Here is a 13665-nt window from a genome sequence, read left to right on the forward strand (position 1 = left end):
GGTTCCTGCCTTAGCTAAGGATTTGCACCATTCTAAACTGTAAATATTCTTGGAAGGAGTAAGCATTTAAATTATTGTCAGCCATCCCTGCTATAGTGAGAATTAGCTAAACAGATGGGTTTCACGGTAACAGCTGCTAAGAAGAGTTGGCTTTGCAGAAATATGACATAATTCATTCTGGGCAGAGTGAGAAGCTCTAGAAAGGGTATCCTTTGGGCACTACAGGAGACACTGAGGTATGGTGGAGATGGGAGAGGGGCTTGGTGATTGTTCAGTTTTATTGTGTACTTCTCTGGACCAAGCATTGTTCAAGGGCTTTCTGTGAGTATATTACCTCATTTAAAACAAAGGGTCCCTGGCAATAAGACAGGAGAGGATCAACTGTGTGCCAGGAAAAAAGATGCAACTGCTAATATTGTCTTACACTGGTTTACCAAGACCTTGTCTCATCTGACCCTCTAGGAACCCTGTTGGGTAGGTTAGATAAAGAGGAAGAAATGAGACACTGAGAAACCAGGTAATGTGCTGGTGACAGAGCTACAACTCCAGCCAGTTTCTTGCCCCAGACTCATTTCACTGCACCATGACCATCCCTCTTAATTCTACATCATTTCACAAAGAGTTGGCCTCATGTCTAAAAACAGAGTTTTTAAGTGGGGAGATGAACAGGTCTTTAGATGAATAATGGGATAAAATATTTCAGCATGGAAATACCATAAATGCTTTACTCCAAGAGCTGACAAAGAAACTCATGGGTCACTAACCGGGGGCCTTCCCTTGTGCTTCTTCCCTCCCTCTTGGGGGCATTGTATTTACTTTGTCCTTCTTGTGGAGCCTTTGACCTCCAGCCCTTAAACATTCTAAATCTTGTCCATTCTACATGAAGGGAAAGCCCTCCAATTCTGCTTTCTAGCACTTTCAGACCTCATCGCCCTCCTTTCTGTTGTCCTCAAGCTTCTCAACAAATGACACAATGACACAGTTAACTCCTCACATCTATTCTCCCATTCCTCTGAAATGTAAAAATCTTTGTAAAGTTGTTGATTACCTCCCAATACTAAATTCAGGAGACTCTCCTTAGTCCTTTCCCCCCTTGACATAGGACCTTTGACACAAATGGCCTCTCCCTTCTCCTTTATCTTCCCTGTCAGCACCTTCTTTTCTCTTTGTCCACCTCTACCTCTCTGAACATTCTTTCTTAGAATTTTTGTTGACTCATTTTCTCTGACCATCTCTCAAATGTTGGGATTCCTAGGTGTTTTCTTGCTTCATTCCTGTTCTCTTTACTCTCTCTGCTGTACCTGGATACCTATCTCCATCTCCATCTCTAACCTCATCTTAAATATATATCTCAGTTCCCCAAGTTCCTAAAGAAATATTTCATCTCTTATTAGACAATGGACATTTTCTTCCATGCATGTCCATAGACAACTGAATTTCATTACTTCTGAAACTTAACTTCTTACATTTCCCCCCACTCAATACTACAATTCCTCCCACATTGCCTGTGTTGATTGGTAACACCACCATTCACCTCGTTTCCCAAAGGAGAAACAAGACTCCTTTCTTTCCTCACCTCCCATCCAATCATTCTTCAAATCTCACTGACTTTGCCCTCAAACCATCTCTTGGATCCTCCCTCTTCTCTTTATTCTGCCTACTACTGCTTAAAGTCAAGCTATCCATGGCTTATGCCTAGGAAGTAGCTGTAAGTTCCCAATTGGTCTCACTGCCTTCATACTCATTTGTCTCCCATCCATGCAGTCCATCAAATCGTCTTACTAAAAGGTGGGTCCAATTCTTCTTAAAAGCCTCAATAACTATCCATAGGCTACCAAATAAAATCTTCATGAGCCACTTCCTATTTTTCTACCTCCCTAGCCTCATCCTCTGCCATTCTTCTGTGCATTGGCCCTTCCTTCCAATCCCTTCTCCCCATTCCTTTGTTTGGTATATTCTTCTCCTCTCCAAACTCTGTCTAGAATCCTGTATAATTTCTATTATATATTCACAAAATGTTCTTGATTGCCCTTAATGGAGGTCTATTCCAAGTATATTGAGACTATAGAGAAAGGAACACCTATGTCTGCCTAGAGAAATCTGTACCAAAGAAGGGAATGCTTATACTGAGGCTTGAAAGATGAGGAAAAGCTTGTTACACGAGGCCTTCCTTGACCCCCTACGATTAGTAAGTCTACCTCCTTCTTCTATTACAATGCTGCCCTTGTACATTTACTTGTTTGTTTCTCCTGGTAGACTGTGAGCTTTTGAATGGACCATGTTGTAGCCCTTGCAGTAGGCCAGTGTTTAGTGCAGTGCTAGTGTTTTGTAAGCCTCAATCAACTTGCTAGATTGGACTGAATCAGAGTAGCCCAAGGTCACTGAGCTCATTAATGGCAAGTGGCTGGTTTAAGAGAAGTGGTTCTCCATGCTCAGGTCTGATATCTTGACCCCATTAGCACCCTGTTCCAACCTATCCTACCAACTGGCTCTGACCTTCCAAATGTTAACACTACACATCAGCACGTGTGAGATAAGTATATGCACGTCAAGTATCAACGTGGCATATGGATATAGTATATGGAAACTAAACTCGTTTCACTCACCAAATTTATGGCCCTTTTAAACCTCCTGGGTTAGTTTTGAATGAAATCCAGATTTTTGAGTGTTTGAGTTCATTTTCTTTTGGCAAACACATCTTCCTGTTGTTAAGAAGAAAGCCTTTACAAAGATTATTTAAAAGTTTAACTGCTTTCTTGAACATCAGCTAGTTCTTATTATACAGTATTTTAATGGTATGAGTGTAAATGAATCAAAAACACATGGATTAATATCCCCCTAGAATCCTCAAGCTGTTTAAAAATTTACAGGAGACATTTGAGGAAAATATAATTTAGGTTCCATCAGATTCCAAATGCAGAATATTTTAAGATATCCCACGAGCCTAAAGTATGATTTTACAAGCCTATCAGAGTATTACTTTATTAATATTTATGTAAGTGAACTATTTAGTAACTAGAGTTATCATGAGTGGAGTGAAACTCCTTAGTCTACAAGGTCATATTTAAGCAAAATGGCTGCCAACAAAAGGTGAGATAGGCCTCTGACTCAGAGTTTCTAAATCTGGTCCAACTGGTAACAAAGAGAAGCTGTCTTTCAAGTTTAGTATAGCAGCCCTTCGAAAGTTGGTGCCCTTGTGTTGTTTTTTTTTTTTTGTGGATAGTGGGAGTGTTAGATACGGGGAGGTGTGGAACACGTGAGTGAAAGGAAAGTAATGCAGGGGTCCTACCTGCCTCTGTAATGGAAACTCTTTCTCATTATGAAACTACTGCCTCATTTGGCACAAGTCACGTATAGGCTGGGAATAGCAGGGTAATTGCAGGTCATGATGACCTCATAGGATTAGTTAGTTTGTATAAACATGTTCCAAGTCCAGCTATGTTTCAGTTAAGCCCCGCACAGAGAAATACCAACACAGCCTAGCCTGGGTTCAGCGTTGCAAACTGCTTATTTGTACAAGAGATCCATAGAAGTCTACTAATTCAGGAGACAGACATCTTAGGGACTTCATGGAACCCTCTCTAGAGTGGTTACTTTAAAACCAGATTAAAAAGCAGCCTAGAGAGTGAACCCATACCAAATCTTGATGTGAAGTCAGACTGTATGTCTTTTGAAAGAACTGTCCTGTCAAGAATGCCTATTGATTTCATTTGTCCTATAGAGATGTGAACCATTAAGTGTGCTGGGTTGCGGCTTACACATTTAGGTAAGAATGATGCTTATGTGGGACACTCCTGTATCTAACATGCTTCTCTTCTTGCCTGTTGAGAAAGAGATGTAGCCTTCCTGGGGTTCAAGCAGGCATTTAAAAAGCTCCTATTGTGGCCGGGCGCTGTGGCTCACGCCTGTAATCCTAGCTCTTGGGAGGCCGAGGCGGGCGGATTGCTCAAGGTCAGGAGTTCGAAACCAGCCTGAGCAAGAGCGAGACCCCGTCTCTACTATAAATAGAAAGAAATTAATTGGCCAACTGATATATATATAAAAAATTAGCCGGGCATGGTGGCGCATGCCTGTAGTCCCAGCTACTCGGGAGGCTGAGGCAGAAGGATCACTGGAGCCCAGGAGTTTGAGGTTGCTGTGAGCTAGGCTGACGCCACGGCACTCACTCTAACCTGGGCAACAAAGCGAGACTCTGTCTCAAAAAAAAAAAAAAAAAAAAAAAGCTCCTATTGTATTTTGATATCTCTAATAGAACCCACAAATGGAAGCTACCGTGGATATTGTCCAATAAACATAATTGAGCACTTCCTGTGGGCCAAGGACTGAGTTACACAGACAGCAGGTACAGGTAACAGGAAAAACAATTTTAGCCCTTAAGAAACTTATAGTCTAGGTCTAGGGAGAAGAGACAGATATGTAAACAAGCCATAAACATATAAGTGCTGAAACAAAAGTAAGGACAAAGTGTTATGTAAGTACAAACTTCCCAGGGAAGAAAGTAACTTGCTTTGTCTGGGAAGATCAAGAAAGTCTTCCCAAAGGAGGTGATTTTAAGGTAGGTTTTAAAGGATAGTTTGGAATTTTGTAGTCGATCAAGGTCAATGGTACCAATGGAAGAACAGATACATAGAGGGGTCAGTAAGAAAAAGAACTTGTTCAGAAGGCCTCAGTAGGATTGGATTTTGATTGGTACCCTTTGTGCCTCCTATTTAAAGAGTGGTTTTGTTTTGGTCTTCCTTATTTATCCAATACCCTGCTTCTCATTTGTTCCTTTGATTTTTCTCTTGTATTTTCTCTCCTTTGGCAACCTTGACTCAATCTAATTCAGCATTTATTGACATCTTACGTTTTTCACCACTGTATTAGCCCTGTGGGACATGCAAGAGGAGGAAAACCCCGTCCCAGCCCTCTGAGGACACGTTCTGCAAGGCTCAAGTTGTCATGGTCTGCGTGTCCTCATTGTGCTGCTTTGGAAACAGGTTGATGAAGATCATCTTCTAGTCTTTTAAAGCCATCCAAATTGACAGTTGTTCAGCCTTGTCTCAATTAGGAGGTTAGTGAAAATGTCACAAAATATGCCAGGCATGGAAACTAAAGTTTCCGATGTAAACTGTAACTAAAGCTGAAGATGGTGTAATACAAATCCTTTCTTATGACAAACAAATCCCCAAGAGTGGGACCACAAGCTGATTCATTTATATGTCCTACATTTTAGGACAAACACGATTTTCCCAAAATCTGAAATTGTCTGTTATAGGAATACATGTCTAAGGGAGACATAAATATGGATTTTCCTGGCACTAACATATCCTGGGCTCTAAAGATAAGGATCTCTAAGACCCAACTTTAAAAAATCTGCTTTGTTACGTGAAGTTTCTCCATACCTTTTACTGATTAATTGCTTTTATTTTATTGGCTGGTTAAGAAAGAAAAAGACTAACCTAGTTTTTTGTTTGACTCAACAAGTTCTCATGTCTGAAAAGTGATGTGAATGGGAAGAACCCCAAAATACATTCATGTTGGCACTCACTGCTCCCCTTTACCTTAAAGAATGAAAATTAGATTTAGGAAAGTACTTGTGTTTTGTATATCTAAAAAAATCTTCTGAAATAGAAAGAAAAAGATTATGCCATGGCATTCAAGGTCAAGAAAGATGACCTTGAGTCTGTAGGGGCCAGGATGGGAGCAATGATAAGACCAAGGACCTCTAGTCCCTGATTCAAGACACCAAATTCAATCCTTTTGCCTTAGACACACAAAAAACCAAGAAGACTTTCAAGGCAATACTTGTCATTCAAATTGTTCAAAATAACTTCCAGAATGCTCAGCAATATTGGAGAAAGGGTGCTACCCGGTGAATCCAACTAAATGCTCTATTGAATCTCAACTTTTTTCTTTGCACTCTAGTCCCAGAAATCAAATCAAGTTAACAAGTAGATATTAAACTATTTAACAAGTCATATGACTAAACTAAACTTTCCTGCTGACTGTAAAAACAAGAGGCCTAGTTTCTTGGATCCATGTTTGGTTTTTGTCTTAGTTTTGTTTGTTTCTTTGTTTGTTTCTTTGTTTGGGGGGTTTGAGGGTTTTGGTTTTTGGTTTTATTTTCATTCTGGTAATTTTGGCATTCACCAAATGACTAATACTCTTTGGTAACATCAGTTCATACTTAACCCAGAACCTTTCATTCGGGGCAAATATGTTCATGATTATTCAACTATTTCTATGAGATAAGCTAGTCTGATCACTTAAAGCTTTGTGTGGTCTATAAAATACTATCTCACTTGATTATCAAAATTGACCTGTGAGGTAGACTGAAGGTTTGATTATTCAGAGTTCATAGATGAGGGAAGCAGACCTAGATAGGCTAATTTAGGTTCAATTATACTGATTTAAACCTTAGTTAGTAGCAGAGCTGAGATTTACAACTAAGTTTGCCCTCTCCAGGTTCAAAACTATTCCCACCACACAGGAGGTGGTATGTGGTCAGGGAAATCACAGGCTGGGTGTGAGCCCCCCTCTGCCAATGGCTGCCTGCTTGGTTATTTCTCCACAGATAAGACTTGACAGAGACATCAGTGCCTCAGGCAGGATGATGACTGGCTGCCCCTTCAAACTGATAGTCTTCAGATACTCACCTTTGTTTAGTGAGGAAGTAGAGAAACTGGTTTTCTAATATAACAAAAATTCAATATTTCCTTGTTTTAAACAATATGTCCACCCCCTTAAGCTATGACTCCAGCTCCTCCAAGTCAATGGTATTAATGACCCATGTAGACTTTATCTTTGATAAAGACTTTAATAAAGTCTACTGCTTCAAGATGTGTAAGGAGCAGGGTCACATTGCAGACTGTATGGCACGCAACTTGAGAAAGCCCCTTTGGATATAGCACTCGCCCAGGTCTCTTTTTTCTCTCTGCATTCTATTCTCCAGTCTTACACCTCCTGAAATAGCTCTCCCTTTCTTGGAAGAGCACCTTACCTCCACCTCAGCCTGTCTGTCTAAACTTGCAACCTCCTTCCACAGAATGATATAAATCTTCAGTTAGGTCAAAGGGCCATTTCAGTGAGAATAATAATTATGTTGAACTCAACAAATCAAAGAACCAGGGCTCAGTAATAGTTTCTATCTTCCTTTGAAGGCAGTAAGGAAATTGTTAAAATATACATGTAATTTTTTTCCTGTCATATGTTTAAATTCAAATGGGAGATTAATACATGTGCTAAACAGAAGCGGGACCAATTTCCACTTCACCCGTTACGCAAGAAATCATGCAATAAAATTATTCTAAGTTAAAAGATACCATATTCATGATTAATTGCAAAATGTTTTAAGTCCATTTTAAATGGTTCTTCTGGAGCTGGTCAATGGGATTACCCTTTCATTGGGCTCTTCTTCCAATCCTCAGTTTCCTTATCTGGAAAATGGAGAGAGTACTTACATACACTGATCTGGTAACAATTAAATGAGATACCCTAATATAACACATATAATCACAGAGTCTGTTTATGGTAGGCAATTGGCAAGTCTGAGCCATTCCCCACCTCACCCCCACCAACATATGCCCATACTGCTTCTCCCTTCACTCAGACCCAATTCTCATCAAATACTGTAAACTTTCTTGGGGATGGGATCTTGTCTTTTTACAACTAAGTTTGCCCTCTCCAGGTTCAAAACTATTCCCACCACACAGGAGGTGGTATAGGATAATATGGCAAATAATATGTGCTTAGGATAATATGGCAAATACTGGGTATAGGTAAGTCATATAATAGGTATTTCTCAGTTGACTTTCCAGATTAAATATCTATTTATCTATCTCCATCTCTATCAATATCTTCCCTTGGGTCTCTATTTTCATGCATGTATGCATGCACATACATGCAAGCATATGCATAGACATATATTAACCTGAAATTTTTTTGCAATACAAATTTATGTGACAATAAAATTATTATCTTTGGAGAAGAGATAAGAGATAAGAAGTCTTAGTTAATCAACATGTTGAGCCACTGGTTCTTACACCTGAGAAAAAGTTAAAGGCCCATGCCCATTGAAATCATATCTGTGGTAAGCAGGACCTTAGTTCCATCTGGAAGACAAAGTCTCCTCTTTGTAGTAATGATCTTACCTATCTATGAAGGATAGAGGGGTCATTTGGAGTGGCAGAGACCTAAAATTGCTTCCAAAAAATTTTGCTGCTAGTTTTTATTAATTCTACCTCTCTAGATGGAATAGAGCTTCCATAATTGAGTTCACTGTCTTACTATGTCTTATTTGCCTTCATTCTTAACTCATCTATGGAGTCCTTCATAGATTAGTGTTGTGTTTTGGAAAAACAAAGTATGCTGGAAAATTCAAATGAGGCTTTAAAGAAACTCATCATTGATTTAGTAAATAATATCTTCCTACAAGAATGTTTAACTTTGGCCCTTTGGAAATAAGCACTTTTAGGAAGTATGTTATCTAGTTTGGTAATTTAATTGTAACTAATATCTTCTATTATCTTCTCTGACACAAATGCCACTGAGTTATTTCCCTTGCGTCTCAATGATTTTGCCCCTGGATTACAGATGGCAAAGAAGAGAGTGATTGGAGATTAAGCTGAAGAAACAGGCTGTTGTTAGGTTTTAACAGGCCTTGAGTTTGGACTCTATGTGGCTGACAAAGAGAAGTATGAGGTAGAGAACAGCGTGGGGGAGAGCTGAAGACACAAGCATGAAGAAACAATGTTAAGAGTATGGACTTTAAGGCAATAGGAAACTTCTGAAGCATTTTAAGCTAGCAATTTACTTAAATATATTTGTGTTTTTAAACAAAGAGGATGGTTGCGGTGTGGAGAGGGTTGAGGTGGGAGGCCAGTTAAGAATCGGCCCAGATGAGAAATGACAGATAGCAGCCTGGATCAGGCAAAGTGTATGGAGAGGGAGAAGATCACATTCAAGAGACAGGAATATCTCCTGTATAGGAAGTGCCATCATGCTTATGGATATGAGGGGAAAGAGAAAGCAGCTAAAGATAGTGCCCAACTGAAGAGCATAAGTTATTTAGACACTGGTTATCCCCGACTTAAAATCAAGGTGATTTTGAGAAGAATGGAGCCCTCTGCTAATTTCCCTTGTCATGTCACCTCCACCGTGAGGCTGCGCATACCAGGAGCCATCTATAGGTGGAATGGGCTGGTGGTGCACTCTCCAGAGAAAGGTGCTGAGTTATCCCATGCTTTCATGTTGATGAATGACTTACTCTATGTGCAAAATTTAATCTATATGATTTAATATCATTCCACAAAGAGTTTATCTGGCTTACAAATCCAGGCCCATCAGTTTCTCCATCTCTATATGGATCCTCCATGAGATATTCAGGAAAATGGCAACCTCTGAGAAAAACCAGCAGTTAGAACTTTGGAATATAGTAGGAGGTTTGGTTGAAGATGTGTTTATAACAACCATAGAGGCCTTAAAGCCATGCACATTTACTTTTCTAGGTCATTCCTGTCCTATATTTTCATTGATAAGGAAGAGTTGGCTGTAACTGATTTCACAGGCAATTCTTAGGTTTACTCTGCCACACCCCACTTTTTTTTCCTTTTCTCCAACCCAGAAATGAGAAACCATAAGAGTTCAGTTCAATTCCTGTAAATGTATAATAATTTTTTGTTCCTGCTGACATTTCATGTCTAATGATTAAGAAGAAATATTGGGGCACACATTTCTCTGACAATCTAGGAAACAAATCAGTTGAGAAACTATGCCCTGAATATCTCAACTGTTCTTAAGATTGGGTCAAAGTACAGAAAGAAAATAAATTCTTGTTCAAATTCTTACCCTGCTTAGCAAAATCTCAGTTTGGAGACAGCATATTCAGGGTGAGCCCTCTGACCTGGCTTATATTCCTATTGACATATCATGAGATATTGGCTAAGTTGCTTAACTTTTCAATACAAACTCCCCTATCTGCACAAAAGGCATTTGATGGTGATCCATCAGCCCAACAACAAGCATTATTATGCGTCTATGTTTGTGTATCACTGTACTAGGTACTGTAGCAAGATGCCTATCCAACAGAAAGATATAGTAAAAATCTGTGAGATAATGAAAGTAAAATGTTTTAATGTCCACAAAGGAATGAAACTATGCCAAGCCAGGAGATTGTGATTTTAAAGTTTCATAAGAATGAAGGAGGGCCTTCACAGTTTGTACCATTTTAAAATTTGTTTAGTTGATACAGAGGTCAGGGTTAATCCCAACAGAGAAGAGTTAGCATTGCACAGAGAGAAACTCTGTTCAGGGCTGGAATATATATACAGATCCCAAAGTCACAAAGGAGCAAAGGAGGTCAGGTAAAGAGAAAGCCTGGATAACTGCAAATTTATCATAAGCACTGGTGGAAAAAAAAAAAACACAACAAAACAAGATCATTGCATACAAAGAACATTATGCTAAGCAGATTAATATTCTGCCCTTCTCCACCCTGCTCTCTACCGGGAAGCTGAACCTGTGGTCTGTATCACCCAGGTTCCTTGCCACTGGCTTTCAGTTTAGTTTGGCCAATGAGCGTCACCAGCAGGAGTTCAGGAGCAGGAACAGAAGGCAATCAGAGTATTTCCTCCTGGATCCCTGCCTTCTTTGAGTAGGTCTCTGGCAGTGACTATAGCCTCTCCTAGGTTCCACTGGATTCAAGCAGCACTATTTCCTCCCCTTTGTTCTTTAGATCTAAGTAATAACAGCTTTCCATTGTTGCTAGTTTCTGGGTGCCTCAACATCCCTTGCTTGTTCCTTTAACGTTCCCATACCTCTATAAGTAGTCATTTATCAAACTGTCTTCACTGGAATTTGCTGAGGTGAATATTGTTCTTTCTAGGATCCTAACTAATGTATACATATTACAAAAAAGTTTCTTTAAAGCCCAGAAAGACACTTATGTAGACTCTAACATATTTTTTACATGAAAAAAAAAATAGCCAAGTTTTCAAATCAACCACCCCATAAGATGTCCCTAAGATGTTTAGATTCTATTTATTGGAAGCTCTAGAAGATCTCACACAGGGACATCAAAATCCTCTGACAAAATCATTTTTAAGCTGAAAAATTGTTATGAAAATATCTTAGAAGGGGTGAGAAACCCCAGAGAACATTTTGTGCCTTCTTCTTTTCCTCTACGTGGTTGATGACGTGCATTTTTAAGTCAGAAGAAAGGAAAACATTCAGTAATTCTGTCTTTTCTTAGGCAATAATGGGTTTTGCAGGTCTGGGGACAGGATTCTATCTGAGCAGTTGGAGTGTACATGGATCAGAGTTTTGTGTCACTAATGGTGAACACAAAGAGCTGTCAGCAATTTGCAGTCTGGGAGGATGCTTGCTCCATCCAGAGCTGACATTTTGTGACTCACTTTACCTCCCCTCTGCACTAGTAACAAACATACTACCAGGTAGGGAGCTATAAATGAGTCCATTTCCTGCAAATAAGATTTTAATGAGATTCTTTGGCTGGTCACACACCAACATGAGATAATAAAATGTTGATTGTTGATCTCCTCCCTTCCAGGGTTAGTAATATAAACCCTGGTCCATGTGCTTAAAACAAACCAAATTTAATTTAGCTTACAAAATTATAATGCAACAAAAAATTAGGTCAAAATAAGTCTATCTTGGGTGGTGGTGACAGGGACTTTTACATACAGCCAAGTGATCTCCTGCAGAACCCTGTTACCATTTGATCTAGTGTTATGGACACATAGCATTTTCTAACCGTCATGCTTCATTTGGCATGCATGAGCTAACTCACTCCTCCGGATTAAAAATAGGGCACTGAGGTACATTAGAGAAAAGGGAAGTCACATTCCAACCCTCTCTCTGTGGGAGTTAGCTCTACATGGAAAAACGTGTGCTTCCTCCCCACACTTTATCTCTGTTCTTTATTTTTAGATATTGATGGGTAAGTAGTGCACATGGGGCGTGGGCGTGACCAGGAGCCAGTCAGCAGGGAGGAGTGAATGGAGGAGGGAGAAATGGGAAAACAAGCTTTTCCCCCCATTGCTTTGTCTGCTCTTTTCAAGACAAACAATCCAACTTTCAGTAGCCATGATGCATAGGGACAACTTTAAGACTCCAAATGGTCTTGCTCATTTGGAACTTAGCCTATTGCTTGCAACATCTCTTGTTGCTCCCAAGGTTGAAGAAAATGGAGAGAGAGATAAGACTAAAATACGAGAAAGACATAGTTGAACAATAATAGGAAATTTTAGTGTTAAATCAATTCATTATTGATTTCTTCATTCAACAAATATACACTAGGCACTTACTGTGTGCCGGGTAGTGATATAGACACTATGGATCCAAGGGTGGAACAATACTAAATCCCTGCCTTCAAGGAGTTTACTTTTGAGTTGGAGAAACCAACAATAAACTAAAAGACAAATCAATACATAACATGATGTGTGGTATCATAGATGGTAATATGTATGAGACTCTGTGCCAAGAATTTACTTACATTGCTCTCATCTATTTCTCACAACAACTTAACTCAGAGTGGAAAGGAACTTGTCCCAGGTCAAGCTGGGTGGAGCTGAGTTCAGTTTTGCTTCAACTCCCAATCTGTAGAGAACAAGGTGGGTTTGTTTTGCCTCCGGGACGGTGAACCTATATTCTGCCTGTCCTGAAAGATGCCTTCCCCAGCTTGCCCTCTCTGAGGTCTGAGCACTTCCTGCTTATAGAGTTCACTTGGTAATTAACCATAGACTGCCTTGTGAGAACTTCCATCTCTTTTTATTTAGATCTGTTATTGAAATGTTTTAGTTGTATTTAGGTTGATTAAAAGCTTGATTGTGACTCAAATTTTTGTCCCTAACTTTGCTGTAAACTCCTGGGATTAGAAACATTTTAAAGATTCGTGCCCTTTATGGCTCTCTAGGCACTCATATCATGCCTTACACACAATAGACATTTAATATGAGTTGACTTAATTGAGTCCCCATAGGAGGTAGCCCTGGAAATTTACTGAGGGATCTTCATCATGATCTCAAGTCACAGACAAGATTCTTTTCTTGATTTCTCACCCTGGGCATGTAGAGCTAAAACTTAGAGCATTTCCTCTTTTAAATTGTAGTCTGCCTTATAACACTTCTTGGGAAGGCAAAAGAAACTGGTCTAAAGTATTTCAGTATTGCTAGAACATCAAGAAACTCTGTACCCTTAAACATTCCCTATTCACAGAAAAGAACTGATATTTGGTAGACTTACTATTAAAGCTGGGAATTTTTTTTAAAAAGCATACAAAACAAAACAGGATCTGGGAACAAAATGACTTTCCATCACAAAACCGTGTTATAGTAGAAAATATTCTTCCAAGCACTGGGTTCAAACATTGTCTACTGCAAACTTTTCTAACCAACATCCCGAGCCCAGGTCATCCTGAGTCTACTTGCATCAAGACATGGCTGCCCTTTTACAAGAGGACTCACTCTGCACCCTCAGTCACATAAAATATCATTCCATTTCAACATCATGTTTCTTAAGCAAGAATGGCAGAGTCAGGCGGGGAACTAAGATAGCCTTTATGGATATGTAAATACTCAGTCCAGGATCATCTTTACTCAGAACTCACTGGGACCCAGGAGATTTGAGCAGAGAGTGATGCTGAAAGGAAATGTTTTTGACGTGAAC

This window comes from Microcebus murinus, chromosome 5, assembly GCF_040939455.1.
Source record: "Microcebus murinus isolate Inina chromosome 5, M.murinus_Inina_mat1.0, whole genome shotgun sequence".
NCBI lineage: Eukaryota > Metazoa > Chordata > Mammalia > Primates > Cheirogaleidae > Microcebus > Microcebus murinus.